The sequence below is a fragment of the Elephas maximus genome, chromosome 13, assembly GCF_024166365.1.
Source record: "Elephas maximus indicus isolate mEleMax1 chromosome 13, mEleMax1 primary haplotype, whole genome shotgun sequence".
Lineage (NCBI taxonomy): Eukaryota > Metazoa > Chordata > Mammalia > Proboscidea > Elephantidae > Elephas > Elephas maximus.
The window spans coordinates 55,455,504-55,465,842 of record NC_064831.1 but is presented as its reverse complement, the minus strand read 5'-3'; the positions used below and the strand labels follow the sequence as shown (position 1 = coordinate 55,465,842).

The 10,339-nt window shown below is 44.2% G+C and overlaps 1 non-coding gene across 1 annotated transcript; it reads right to left on the bottom strand.

Annotated features, from left to right (window-relative positions):
• Positions 1-4,013: 4,013 nt before the first annotated feature.
• Positions 4,014-4,129, bottom strand: LOC126057892 (U5 spliceosomal RNA). Its single transcript, XR_007512965.1, has one exon. It is a non-coding gene; the product is annotated as a U5 spliceosomal RNA (small nuclear RNA).
• Between the last annotated feature and the right edge of the window lie 6,210 nt (positions 4,130-10,339).

Below are 10,339 nucleotides of genomic sequence, written 5' to 3'. Positions count from 1 at the left end.
CTCTAAGGGAGAAGAGAAAACCCAATTTTTAGATGAGAAAATTGAGGCTCAGAGAGAAAGCACAACAGAGACAGATTTCACTCACAGATTTGGTCTCAAGAGGAAATGTGATGTCCGCAAGCTATGTCCTTCCCAAACTCTAGAGTGTCATCCACCAAGCTTTTAATTAAGATGTAAAAAGGAAAACTCCCCTGGTGGCCACCTGTCCCCACGCTCTTCTGCGTCAGTCAGTACATCAATCAGGCTGTCCACCCATCTCCACTTCCCTACCTGCCACCCTCTCTCCCTGTCTTTGCCTCCTCGTCTCCCTATCTCCCTCCCTGTCATAAATTGAATTGTGTTCCCCCAAAATGTGTTGTAAATCCTAAACCCTATATATGTGGATCCTAGAGCCCTTGGCACAGTGGTTAAGCTCTTGGCTGCTAACCGAATGGTCGGCAGTTGGAACCCAGAAGTAGCTCCACGGGAGAAAGATGTGGCAGTCAGATTCCGTAAAGACTACAGCCTTGGAGACCCTACGGGCAGTTCTACTCTGTCCTATAGGGTTACTGTGGGTCAGAATCAACTCTACGGCAGTGGGTTTGGTTTGCTTTTACAGTAGTGATGGCACCGTCCTTTGGTGGCTTCAGGGACCTCTTCAAGGGGTCCCTCCCTCTGTGCTCAGCCTGCCACAGGGCCAAGAAGCCAGCCCGAGGCACTTACTTCTTCGGTCTCCACAGGGCACGGGTCAGCCTCAGTGCACAGAGCCACCTCACAGCACAGAGCCTCCATCCTCGCTCTCCACAGGATGCCACACAAGCAAGGCTGGCTACCTCTCCTTTGCAGAGCCCTTCTAAGATCCCTTTCCTATCCAGCCTTCCTAAGGGCAGTCCCGGGATGGCCCTCCGGACCACATAAGGCTTCTAATCACATCCCCTTTCTAGAACAATAGAGCTGTTGTCTAGAGGAGCCCCTTCATTTTCTCAAAGGTAGTTTACCTCCTGAGGTGACCCACAGGACTTTCTGGCCCTTTCTTTTGAGGAAGAGACCAAAAACCCGCTCAAGTTCAATATCCCCCAGAGCCCCCTGCCATGCTTTCACCTTTCCTTCCTTCATTCCACAAACTTCCCCCAAGAGTTTCACCACAGACCCAATTTATGACTTTTTCTCATGATCCCCCATTTTGGAAGAATTTTGCCTGCTGCAATTGTCAAGTCAGAATTTACTCATTTCCCATTTGTAACTGATCGGAAAAGTCCCTAGGTGGCGGAAACAGATTGAACTCGATTGCTAGCCTAAAGCTGGCGGCTCAAACCCCCCCAGCAGTGCCACAGAAAACAAACCAGGCAATCTGCTTCCGTTAACATTGCAGTCAAGAAAACCCTGCAGAGCAGTTCTGCTTTGTAATACATGGGGTCGCCATGAGTCAAAATGGACTCGAAGGCAATGGATTTGGTTTGGCTCGTTCTCCAGGATCTGCCGAAGATGGTGGAGGGAGGCTACCAAGGGGGCTCTTGTCACAGACTGGGTTGGGGGGAAGGGGCCAGGGGAAGTCAGACAGATGAACAGACAGCAGAAAGATGACAGGAGTTGATCTGTATTGACTCCTCCAAGACGAGAACCCTAATGTTTATATTTGTACCCCCAGCATTTCTCACAGGGCCTAGCACCTCCTGGCTCAAGAAATGGTTCTAGGACAAACGAATGCGTACCTGGCTAGATAAGTAGATAGGTGAGGGGGTTAGGTGGTTGGATACAAAGAAGGGTGAGAAGGAGAGAAGAGATGAGACATACTTAGAGAGAAGAGAAAGGGGAGTGTCTTAGTTATCTTTACTGTCAAGTCCGTTTCAACTCACAGTGACCCTATAGGACAGAATAGAATTGCCCCATAGAGTTTCCAAGGCTGTAGTCTTTATGGAAGCAGACTGCCACATCTTTCTCTAGCAGAGTGGCTGGGGAGTTCAAACTACCGAACTTTTGGTTAGCTTCTGAGTGCTTTAACCACTGCACCACCAAGGCTCCTTTTTAGTTATCTAGAGCTGCTATAACAGAAATACCACAAGTGGGGGCTTTAACAAACAAATTAATTTTCTCACAATCTGTAGTGTTGTTGTTAGATGCCGTCGAGTTGGTTCTGATTTATAGCGACCCTACGTACAACAGAATGAAACACTGCCTGGTCCTATGCCACCCTCACAATAGTTGGTATGCTTGAGCTCATTGCTGCAGCCACTGCATCAATCCACTTGTTGGAGGTCTTCCTCTCTTTAGCTGACACTCTACCAAGAATGATGTCCTTCTCCAAGGACTAAACCCTCCTGATAACACGTACAAGTACATGAGACGAAGTTTCGCCATACTTGCTTCTAAGGAGCATTCTGGCTGTACTTCTTTCAAGACAGATCTGTTCGTTCTTCTGGCAGTCCATTCAATATTCTTGAATATTAAATAATATTATTGTATATTATTACATTTATGTAAAGTTCAAAAGGTGGAAATTATAACAATAAACGTCAAATACTCATAATCGGAGAAGCTGGACTACAGGAAGAAGAAAGGGGCATCTGGGATTGGAGGAAGATTCATTAACAACCTGCGATATGCAGATGACACAACGTTACTTGCTGAAAGAGGACTTGAAGCACTTACTGATGAAGATCAAAGACCACAGCCTTCAGTATGGATTGCACCTCAACATAAAGAAAACAAAAATCCTCACCTGGACCAATGAGCAACATTGTGATAAACGGAGAAACGACTGAAGTTGTCAAGGATTTCATTTTACTCCACAATCAACACCCATGGAAGCAGCAGCCAAGAAATCAAACGACCTATTGCATTCGGCAAATCTGCTGTAAAAGACCTTTTTAAAAGAGTTAAAAATCAAAGATGTCACTTTGAGAACTAAGGTGTGCCTGACCCAAGCCATGGTATTTTCGTATCACCTCAGATGCATGCGAAAGCTGGACAGTGAATAAGGAAGATGCAAGAAAGGTTGACGCCTTAGAATTACGGTGCTGGCGAAGAATGAATACACCACGGACTGCCAGAAAAATGAATACGTCTGTCTTTGAAGAAGCACAGACAGAATGCTCCTTAGAAGAGAGGATGGTGAGAGTTGTCTCTCAGAATTTGGACATGTTCTACGGAGGGACCAGTCCCTGGAGAAGGACATCTTGCTTAGTAAAGAGTTAGCAAAAGAGAGGAAGACTCTCAACAAGATGGATTGACACAATGGCTGCAACAATGAATGGGCTTAAAACATCGCAACGATTTTAAGGACTGCTTAGGACCCGCAGCGTTTTGTTTTGTTGTATGTAGGGTCACTATGAGTTGGAACCGGCTGGAGGGCATCTAACAACAGATTGAAAAGGGCTGACAGCCTGGAGGGTGACGAACACATGAGCAGCTACTAGGAGGCTTAACAGTTACCCTTGAGTGAATTCCCACTCATAGCGACCTCACGTGGGTCAGCGACGTCGCTCCAGAACCACCTCTGGGTCAGCCCAGCTGCCATATTCTTAAAATCGTGTAGAATCACAAACTTCTGCGAGTCCGTAGAAAACCCAGGGCTTTCCCCTTCACCTCCTCCCCCCCGCCCCACTGATGCAAAACCAAACGTGCTCTATTCCGGCTCGTAAAATTTTTTTATCCATCTTACCAAAAAAACCCACTGCTGTCGAGTCAATCTCAACTCCTAGAGAACAGAGTAGAACTGCCCCACACAATACCCAACGAGCGCCTAGCGGATCCGAACTGTTAAGTCCTTTGCTAGTAGTCATAACGCTCAACGACTACGCCACAAAAATAAATTACACAATCTATGGCACTAACTGAAAACGTCCCAAAACAACTTCTGGCGAGTAACCGGAAAATACAAACCTCCCCATCTCTCCTACTCATAAGTGAGTTCTTATGTATGTCGTAATACTACAACTACTTTTTACCAGTAGTGATTACACAACACCAGCTTTTATAAACTCAATTTGTAATAACAACATAAATTACACTCTTTCATTAAACACGTTTAATGTAGCCTTGCCGGAACAAGGCCTCAAAAAATTAGTTTAAGACTCAGAGTTGTTCCTCTCCACGGAAATCTTTAGTAAAAGGCGAAAGATTTATACGATCTGAAGAGAAACCAGAGTATACCTTCTGCTTTCGTAACTCAAGTGTCGGGTAACAGAAACTCTTATTGCACTGATGGTGATTGGTTAACGACGTAAACCAATGCCTGAATAAAAATTTTTACAAAATTTTGTAATAAAATCTACACTTTTTAAAATATAAATTTAACTAAATTAAAAATTTTTGCAGTTTTATACTTGCACTGTGCGCAGTGCATTTTGGGTATGCAAATAAGTGAGTCACCACCCTTTCGATTCCGGAAATACCTTCGTATTCACACGATGCCTCTGGGCTACCACTAGGGGGCGAAGCGGAGGCTTGGCTGTCTGGGGTCAAACCTCGTCCGGGTCAGAGTCTCGGTTTTATGTTTTGTAGGTTTTTATGTCTGAGTGTCTTTTTTTTTTTTTAAATAAAGAATTAATTACTAGATTGAAAAAGAAAAAAATCAGTGAAAAAACGGTTAACACAAAATTCTGGATCGTGGTTCCTCCCTCGGATGGGGAGTGAGGCGTGTAACTGGGGAAGAGCACACAGGCTTAATTTTGAGAACATCGTTTTTCTTAAACAGAGTGGTGCGCCCGTGGGTGTTTATTTTATTACTCTTTTAAACCGCACACCTACAGAATATACGCTCTTGAATATTATGCATTTTTGTTTGCAATTTGAGAACAATTCCTGACGAGAGCCTGTTGGGAGCTTTTTGCGCGCTGGCTTCGGGTTTCCTGCACGCACGTGGGAACCGGCCAGTCTGGGGAACGCTAACTGCGGCTCTCTGATCCTTTTTGCTTTTCTCCAGCTGCACTGTTTTGTAAGCATTCAGCTTCCCGGCTCTACAGCCACCCTCATACCTTCTCTGAACTGGCGCGTTTGTTTTTCACTTTCATTTTGCTGGTTCTTTTGCCAGCAAGTCAATTGTATTTGGCACGTATTTGATTTAAATCTGTCAAATACTTTTTTTTAAAACAGCTTTATTGAGTTATAATTCACAAACCATTACAATGCACCCATTTAAAACGAACAAATCCATGTTTCTAAGAATATTCACCAGGTCGTACCATCATCACCACGACCTAATTTTCTAACATTTCCGTCACCGGAAAAAGAAACCCTATACACTCTGGGGGAGTTCTACTCTGTCCTAGAGGGTCGATATGAGATAGAATCGACTTGATGGCAACAGGTTTGGTTTTTTGGTTTGAATTGGATATAATATACAATAAACTTCTAAAGGGTTCCTTAGGGGGGGGAAATCCTTCTATTAAACCTGTGTGATTTGAAACAAATAAGTTAACTTGTTCCATAATTTCTTTCTTTTGGTTTTGGGAAGGAGAAAGGAGTTAGTTTTAAAAAATTTTTAAAATTAAAAATAATGATGAGTGATTGGATGGGACTGTCCAAATAATGTAATTGTGGCCCGCCAAGGGGATTGGTCAGTTTTGCCATTCTGATAGGCTTAGAAGAGAGCCAATTCCACCACCAACAGAGAGGAGCCAGGGGAGAAGCATTGGCAGAACCAGGAGACCAGCAGGAGATGACGCAGTGGGCTTCCCTGCCCCGGGTGTGAGAACGGAGTGCCTTTGGGCAGGAGGGTTGCTGGTGGAGTAGGGTGTCTCCAGCACTTGGTGGTGGAGCAGGGTGCCTCCGGGCACTTGGTAGAGCGGACCCAGTGCCTTTAGGCCAAGACTTCCTGGAGGAGCGGGGTGCCTCTGGGCACTTACTGGCGGAGCTAAAAGAGATTTGTAACACTCGCTGGAGCAGAGTAGAGGCTGAAGGCCAGAAAAAGGCTTGCCAGCGGGCAAGGCTGAAAAGAGGCTGTCCTGATGGAAGAACTGTACCCTGAGTGTTCCTGATCCTGAATTGTAACCTGCTACTTCCCTTGTAAACCTCTTAATCATGAGTATTATCTGTGAGTTTTGTGTGGCCATTGCAATGAATTATTGAACCCAGCAGAGAAGTAGAGAGTGCCATGGGAGGAAAGGTTGGTGTCAGAATTGGTACAGATGGCGGAGAGAGGAAGTACGTCTGACCTCCACCTCATAGGAATCAGCCTTGGGCTGTTGATCTTGATTCTTCTTCCCCCTTGTGAAGTTAGAGAAGCTTAGATGGTGCCCCACGCCATTAGTACACAGTTGATAAATTTTATAATTACTATGGACACAACAGAAACCCTGGTGGTGTAGTGGTTGTGTTACGGCTGCTAACCGAAAAGGTGGGCAGTTGCAATTGCCAGATGCTCCTTGTGTTAACAGGGCAAAGCATCCCAGCTCGAGACTAAGCCCTGCCTAGGTTCTTGCCTTCTACTGACCAAGAATGACCAAGAGAGGCTCAGAGGTTCCACACGAACAAAGGTTTATTAGCTACAGAAAGACAGCAAAGGCTTGCAAGGGAGAGACAGAGAGGAGCTTCCACTTATGCTAGATAGACTCCAGTCTCCGAACAAAGGATTCCCTAGGGTTTATAAATGTTTTTAGGAGGGAAAAAAGGCATTATTTTTATTTATGAAATGGGTGGAGAGTTCCAGGAGAAGGGGAGGGATTATGAAAATCAAACGTGTGTGCAGTTAGAATTCAAGATGGACTTCCTTGCAGAGGTTGCTGGAACCAAGATGGAGTCTGTCACAAAGGCTGCTGGGATGTGGAACAGGACTTATTCTGGGATGTTGTGCATGCGTGATGCCTCTGGACCTTGGTTTGAGTCCTGGCAAGGGGTCTTTGCTCATGTTTATTTCCTGCAGAAGGTCATCCATTGTTCTTTATTGAGCATGCTCTGCACCTGGTAGGGACTTGAAAAACAACCTTGAAAAAGTAGTTATTTACTGGATTAGTCAAGGATGTCTGTTAAGGAAATGTATAAAGAAAAGGTTATTTACTCAGAAAGGAATACATTCTAACAACCCATAGGAGGGGAGGGGCAATGAAGCTTGTGCATAGGCTTCAATCCAGGAATCGAGGAGGACTGAGCCAGAATTCATTTACCTCAGCCAGTCTGATTCCTTGTCGCACTTGGAAACCCTATGGGGCAGTTCTACTCTGTCCTGTAGGGTCGCTAGAATTGACTCATGGCAATTGATTTTTTTTTTTTTTTAGTGTAGACACAATGGAACCCTGGTGGTGTAGCGGTTAAGTGCTACGGCTGCTAACCAAAAGGTCAGCAGTTCAAATCCACCAGCTGCTCCTTGGATGACAAGGGGTTGGTTTTTTTGGTTTTTATGGACACATAAAAGTAGATTTGGAAACCCTGGTGGCGTAGTGGTTAAGTACTATGGCTGCTAACCAAAAGGTCAGCAGTTCAAATCCACCAGCTGCTCCTTGGATGACAAGGGGTTGGTTTTTTTGGTTTTTATGGACACATAAAAGTAGATTTGGAAACCCTGGTGGCGTAGTGGTTAAGTACTATGGCTGCTAACCAAGAGGTCGGCAGTTCGAATCTGCCAGGTGCTCCTTGTAAACTCTGTGGGGCAGTTCTCTGTCCTATAGGGCCGCTATGAGTCGGAATCGACTTGACAGCAGTGAGTTTTTTTTTTTTTTTTTTTTGGTTTAAAAGTAGATTGCATTCCTTATACAAAAACATTATAAAATTAACATTTAAAATAAACCTAAATTTGGCTGCATGTTGTCTTCGGAGATTAATTCCATAGCTCCTGATGGCTGGATCTAAATGCAGATACACTTAATTCTAACCAGAACACCTTGTGAAGCTACTTAATATAGTAAGCTTTTGTTTTGTTTATATAGAAAACGTTTGTAATAGCAACAAAACGGAAACAAAAATAAAATAGAAGTCATTTAAAGTAAATAAAATATAATTTCTATAAAAATTTTTAAAAAGGTCAAATAGTTCCACATGTTTGAGATACTTCAGTACCAGTAAAAAGTGTACAAATGCACACATCACTCAACTGGCCAATATTTTAATAATCCACAATATTAATAGATATATAAAAAGCACTGTCACCACCTAAAATAATGCATCACGTAGTTTTCAAGACCGTGTTGACGTTTAACCTCTGCGCTTCTTTGGAATCTCTTTGGCTGCAGCCAGAACACATTCTTTTTTAATGATACCACGTGTGTTTTCACATTTATCTTCTGTCAATTGATGGACAGAGTAAGCAGTTCAGACAAATCAGGAAGTCGTCACTAGTGAGGGAGGTAGGGTGGCTCAGTGGCGGAATTCTTGCCTCCCATGCAGAAGATCCCGGCTCAGTACTTCAAGTGCGGCCATCACCGGTGTGTCAGCGGAGGCTTGCATGTTGCTGTGATGCCGATAGATTTCAGCGGAGCTTCCAGGCTAAGAGGAACTGGGAAGAATGGCCTGGCAATCTACTTCCAAAAATCAGCCAATGAAAACCCTATGGATTACAAGGGTCTGATCTGCAGTGCTTGTTCAGTTGTGTATGTGGTCGCCATGAGCCAAGGCCAAGTCCATGGCAGCAATGGCAACAACAAAGTCTCTAGAGGAAGGTGAGGCCCCTGTCTGGGGAAGAGGGCTTTAGACAGCCACGGGGAGCATTCCTTCACCTGCTTCCTCTGTGGGACCGTGGTCGAGGGTACCACCCTCTCCCGCCCCAGCCTCTGAGGTCCCCAGCACTGCACACGAGCTCTGCCCCTCTGAAGCAGCCAGAACTACCCCGAGACAGCAAATAACATTTGTTTTTGATGCAGCTTTGCACGCTTGCCATATTTCACAGTTGTAATAGGAGGTTAAGGAAAGAGACCAATGAGATGTCACGTTTCCACTACATGATGACAGCTATACCTCACTGTGCTGTGCGAAGGGCTGAGGGGCTAAGGGGACAGGGGAGAGAGGCTTTTTGAACACTCTAGACTTTGGAATTTTGGAGAGTGCTTCCACATTGGTGGGTTTTACACACTCACCTTCTGGTCTTTACTCTTCTTCGTTTTGGGCAGTTTTCACTGGTTAGAGAAACACAAGGAGGATAACTTATGTTATCCAGATTCCACAGGGAGCCATGGAGTTTCAAGGATTTCTGAATCCAAAGTGTGGGCCCATCCCTGATTTAAAATGTGGAGTTAGAGGGGCCTTTACAAGTTTCATTGTCTATGGTGCACCCTGTACTTCCGTTTCTGGCAACAATTCACATTGAAGCTTAGTACCAGACATAACCTAAGAAACAAAATAGAAAACAAAAAAACCCCTTGTTGGAATTTTGATTGAAGTGGTTTGGAATTTATAGGTTTGTTTGGGAAGAATTTCCCATCTTTATGACATTGAGTCTACCAGTTTATGAACTTGATATATCTCTTCATTTATTTACATCTTTCTATAAAGCCCTGGCGGGACAATGGTTAAGTGCTGAGAGGTTGGTGGTTTGAACCCACCAGCTCCTCTGTGGGAGAACGATGTGGCGGTCTGCTCCCATAAAGATTAAACCCAAAAACCAAACCTGTTGCTGTCAAGTAGATTCCAACTCATAGTGACCCTATAAAGATTACAGCGTTGGAAACCCTATGCGGCAGTGCTACTCTGCCCTATAGGGTTGCTATGAGTCAGAACTGACTTGACGGCAATGGGATTGGTTTGGTTTTGGTTTGATAAAGCTGTATAGCTCGCTCCATAGGAATCTTTTCTTATATTTACACCTAATATCTTAGGAGTTTTTTCTGTTATTATGAATTGTAGATTATTTTTTTAGTTGCCTACCTAATATGTCTTCTCTTCTCCCTTCTTTTATTATAAAATTTTTTTCATTGTGCTTTAGGTGAAAGTTTACAGAGCAAATTAGTTTCTCATTCAAAAATTTCTACACATTTTTTTTCATGGCATTGGCTGCAGTCCTGTAATGTGTCAGCACTGTTCCCCTTTCCCTTTCCACCCTGGGTTCCTCAGTTCCATTCATCCAGTTTTCCTGTCCCTTCCCACCTTATAATCTTTGTTTTTGGGCAGGTGTTGCCCATTGATCTCGTATACTTGGTTGATCTAAGAAGTACGTTCCTCAGGTGTATTATTGTTTGTCTTATAGGACGGCCTAATCTTTGGCTTAACAGTGAGCTTCGGGAGTGGCTTCAGTTCTGAGTTAGAAGGGTGTCTGGGAGCCATACTCTCAGGGATTCCTCCAGTCTCTGTCAGACCAGTGAGTCTGGTCTTTTTGTGAATTTGATCATTTGGTCTACAGTTTTCTCCTGCTCTGTCCAGGAGCTCCTGTTGTAATTCTGGTCAGAGTGTGGTGGGTAGAGGTAGCTGGGCACCACCTAGTTCTTCTGGTCTTAGG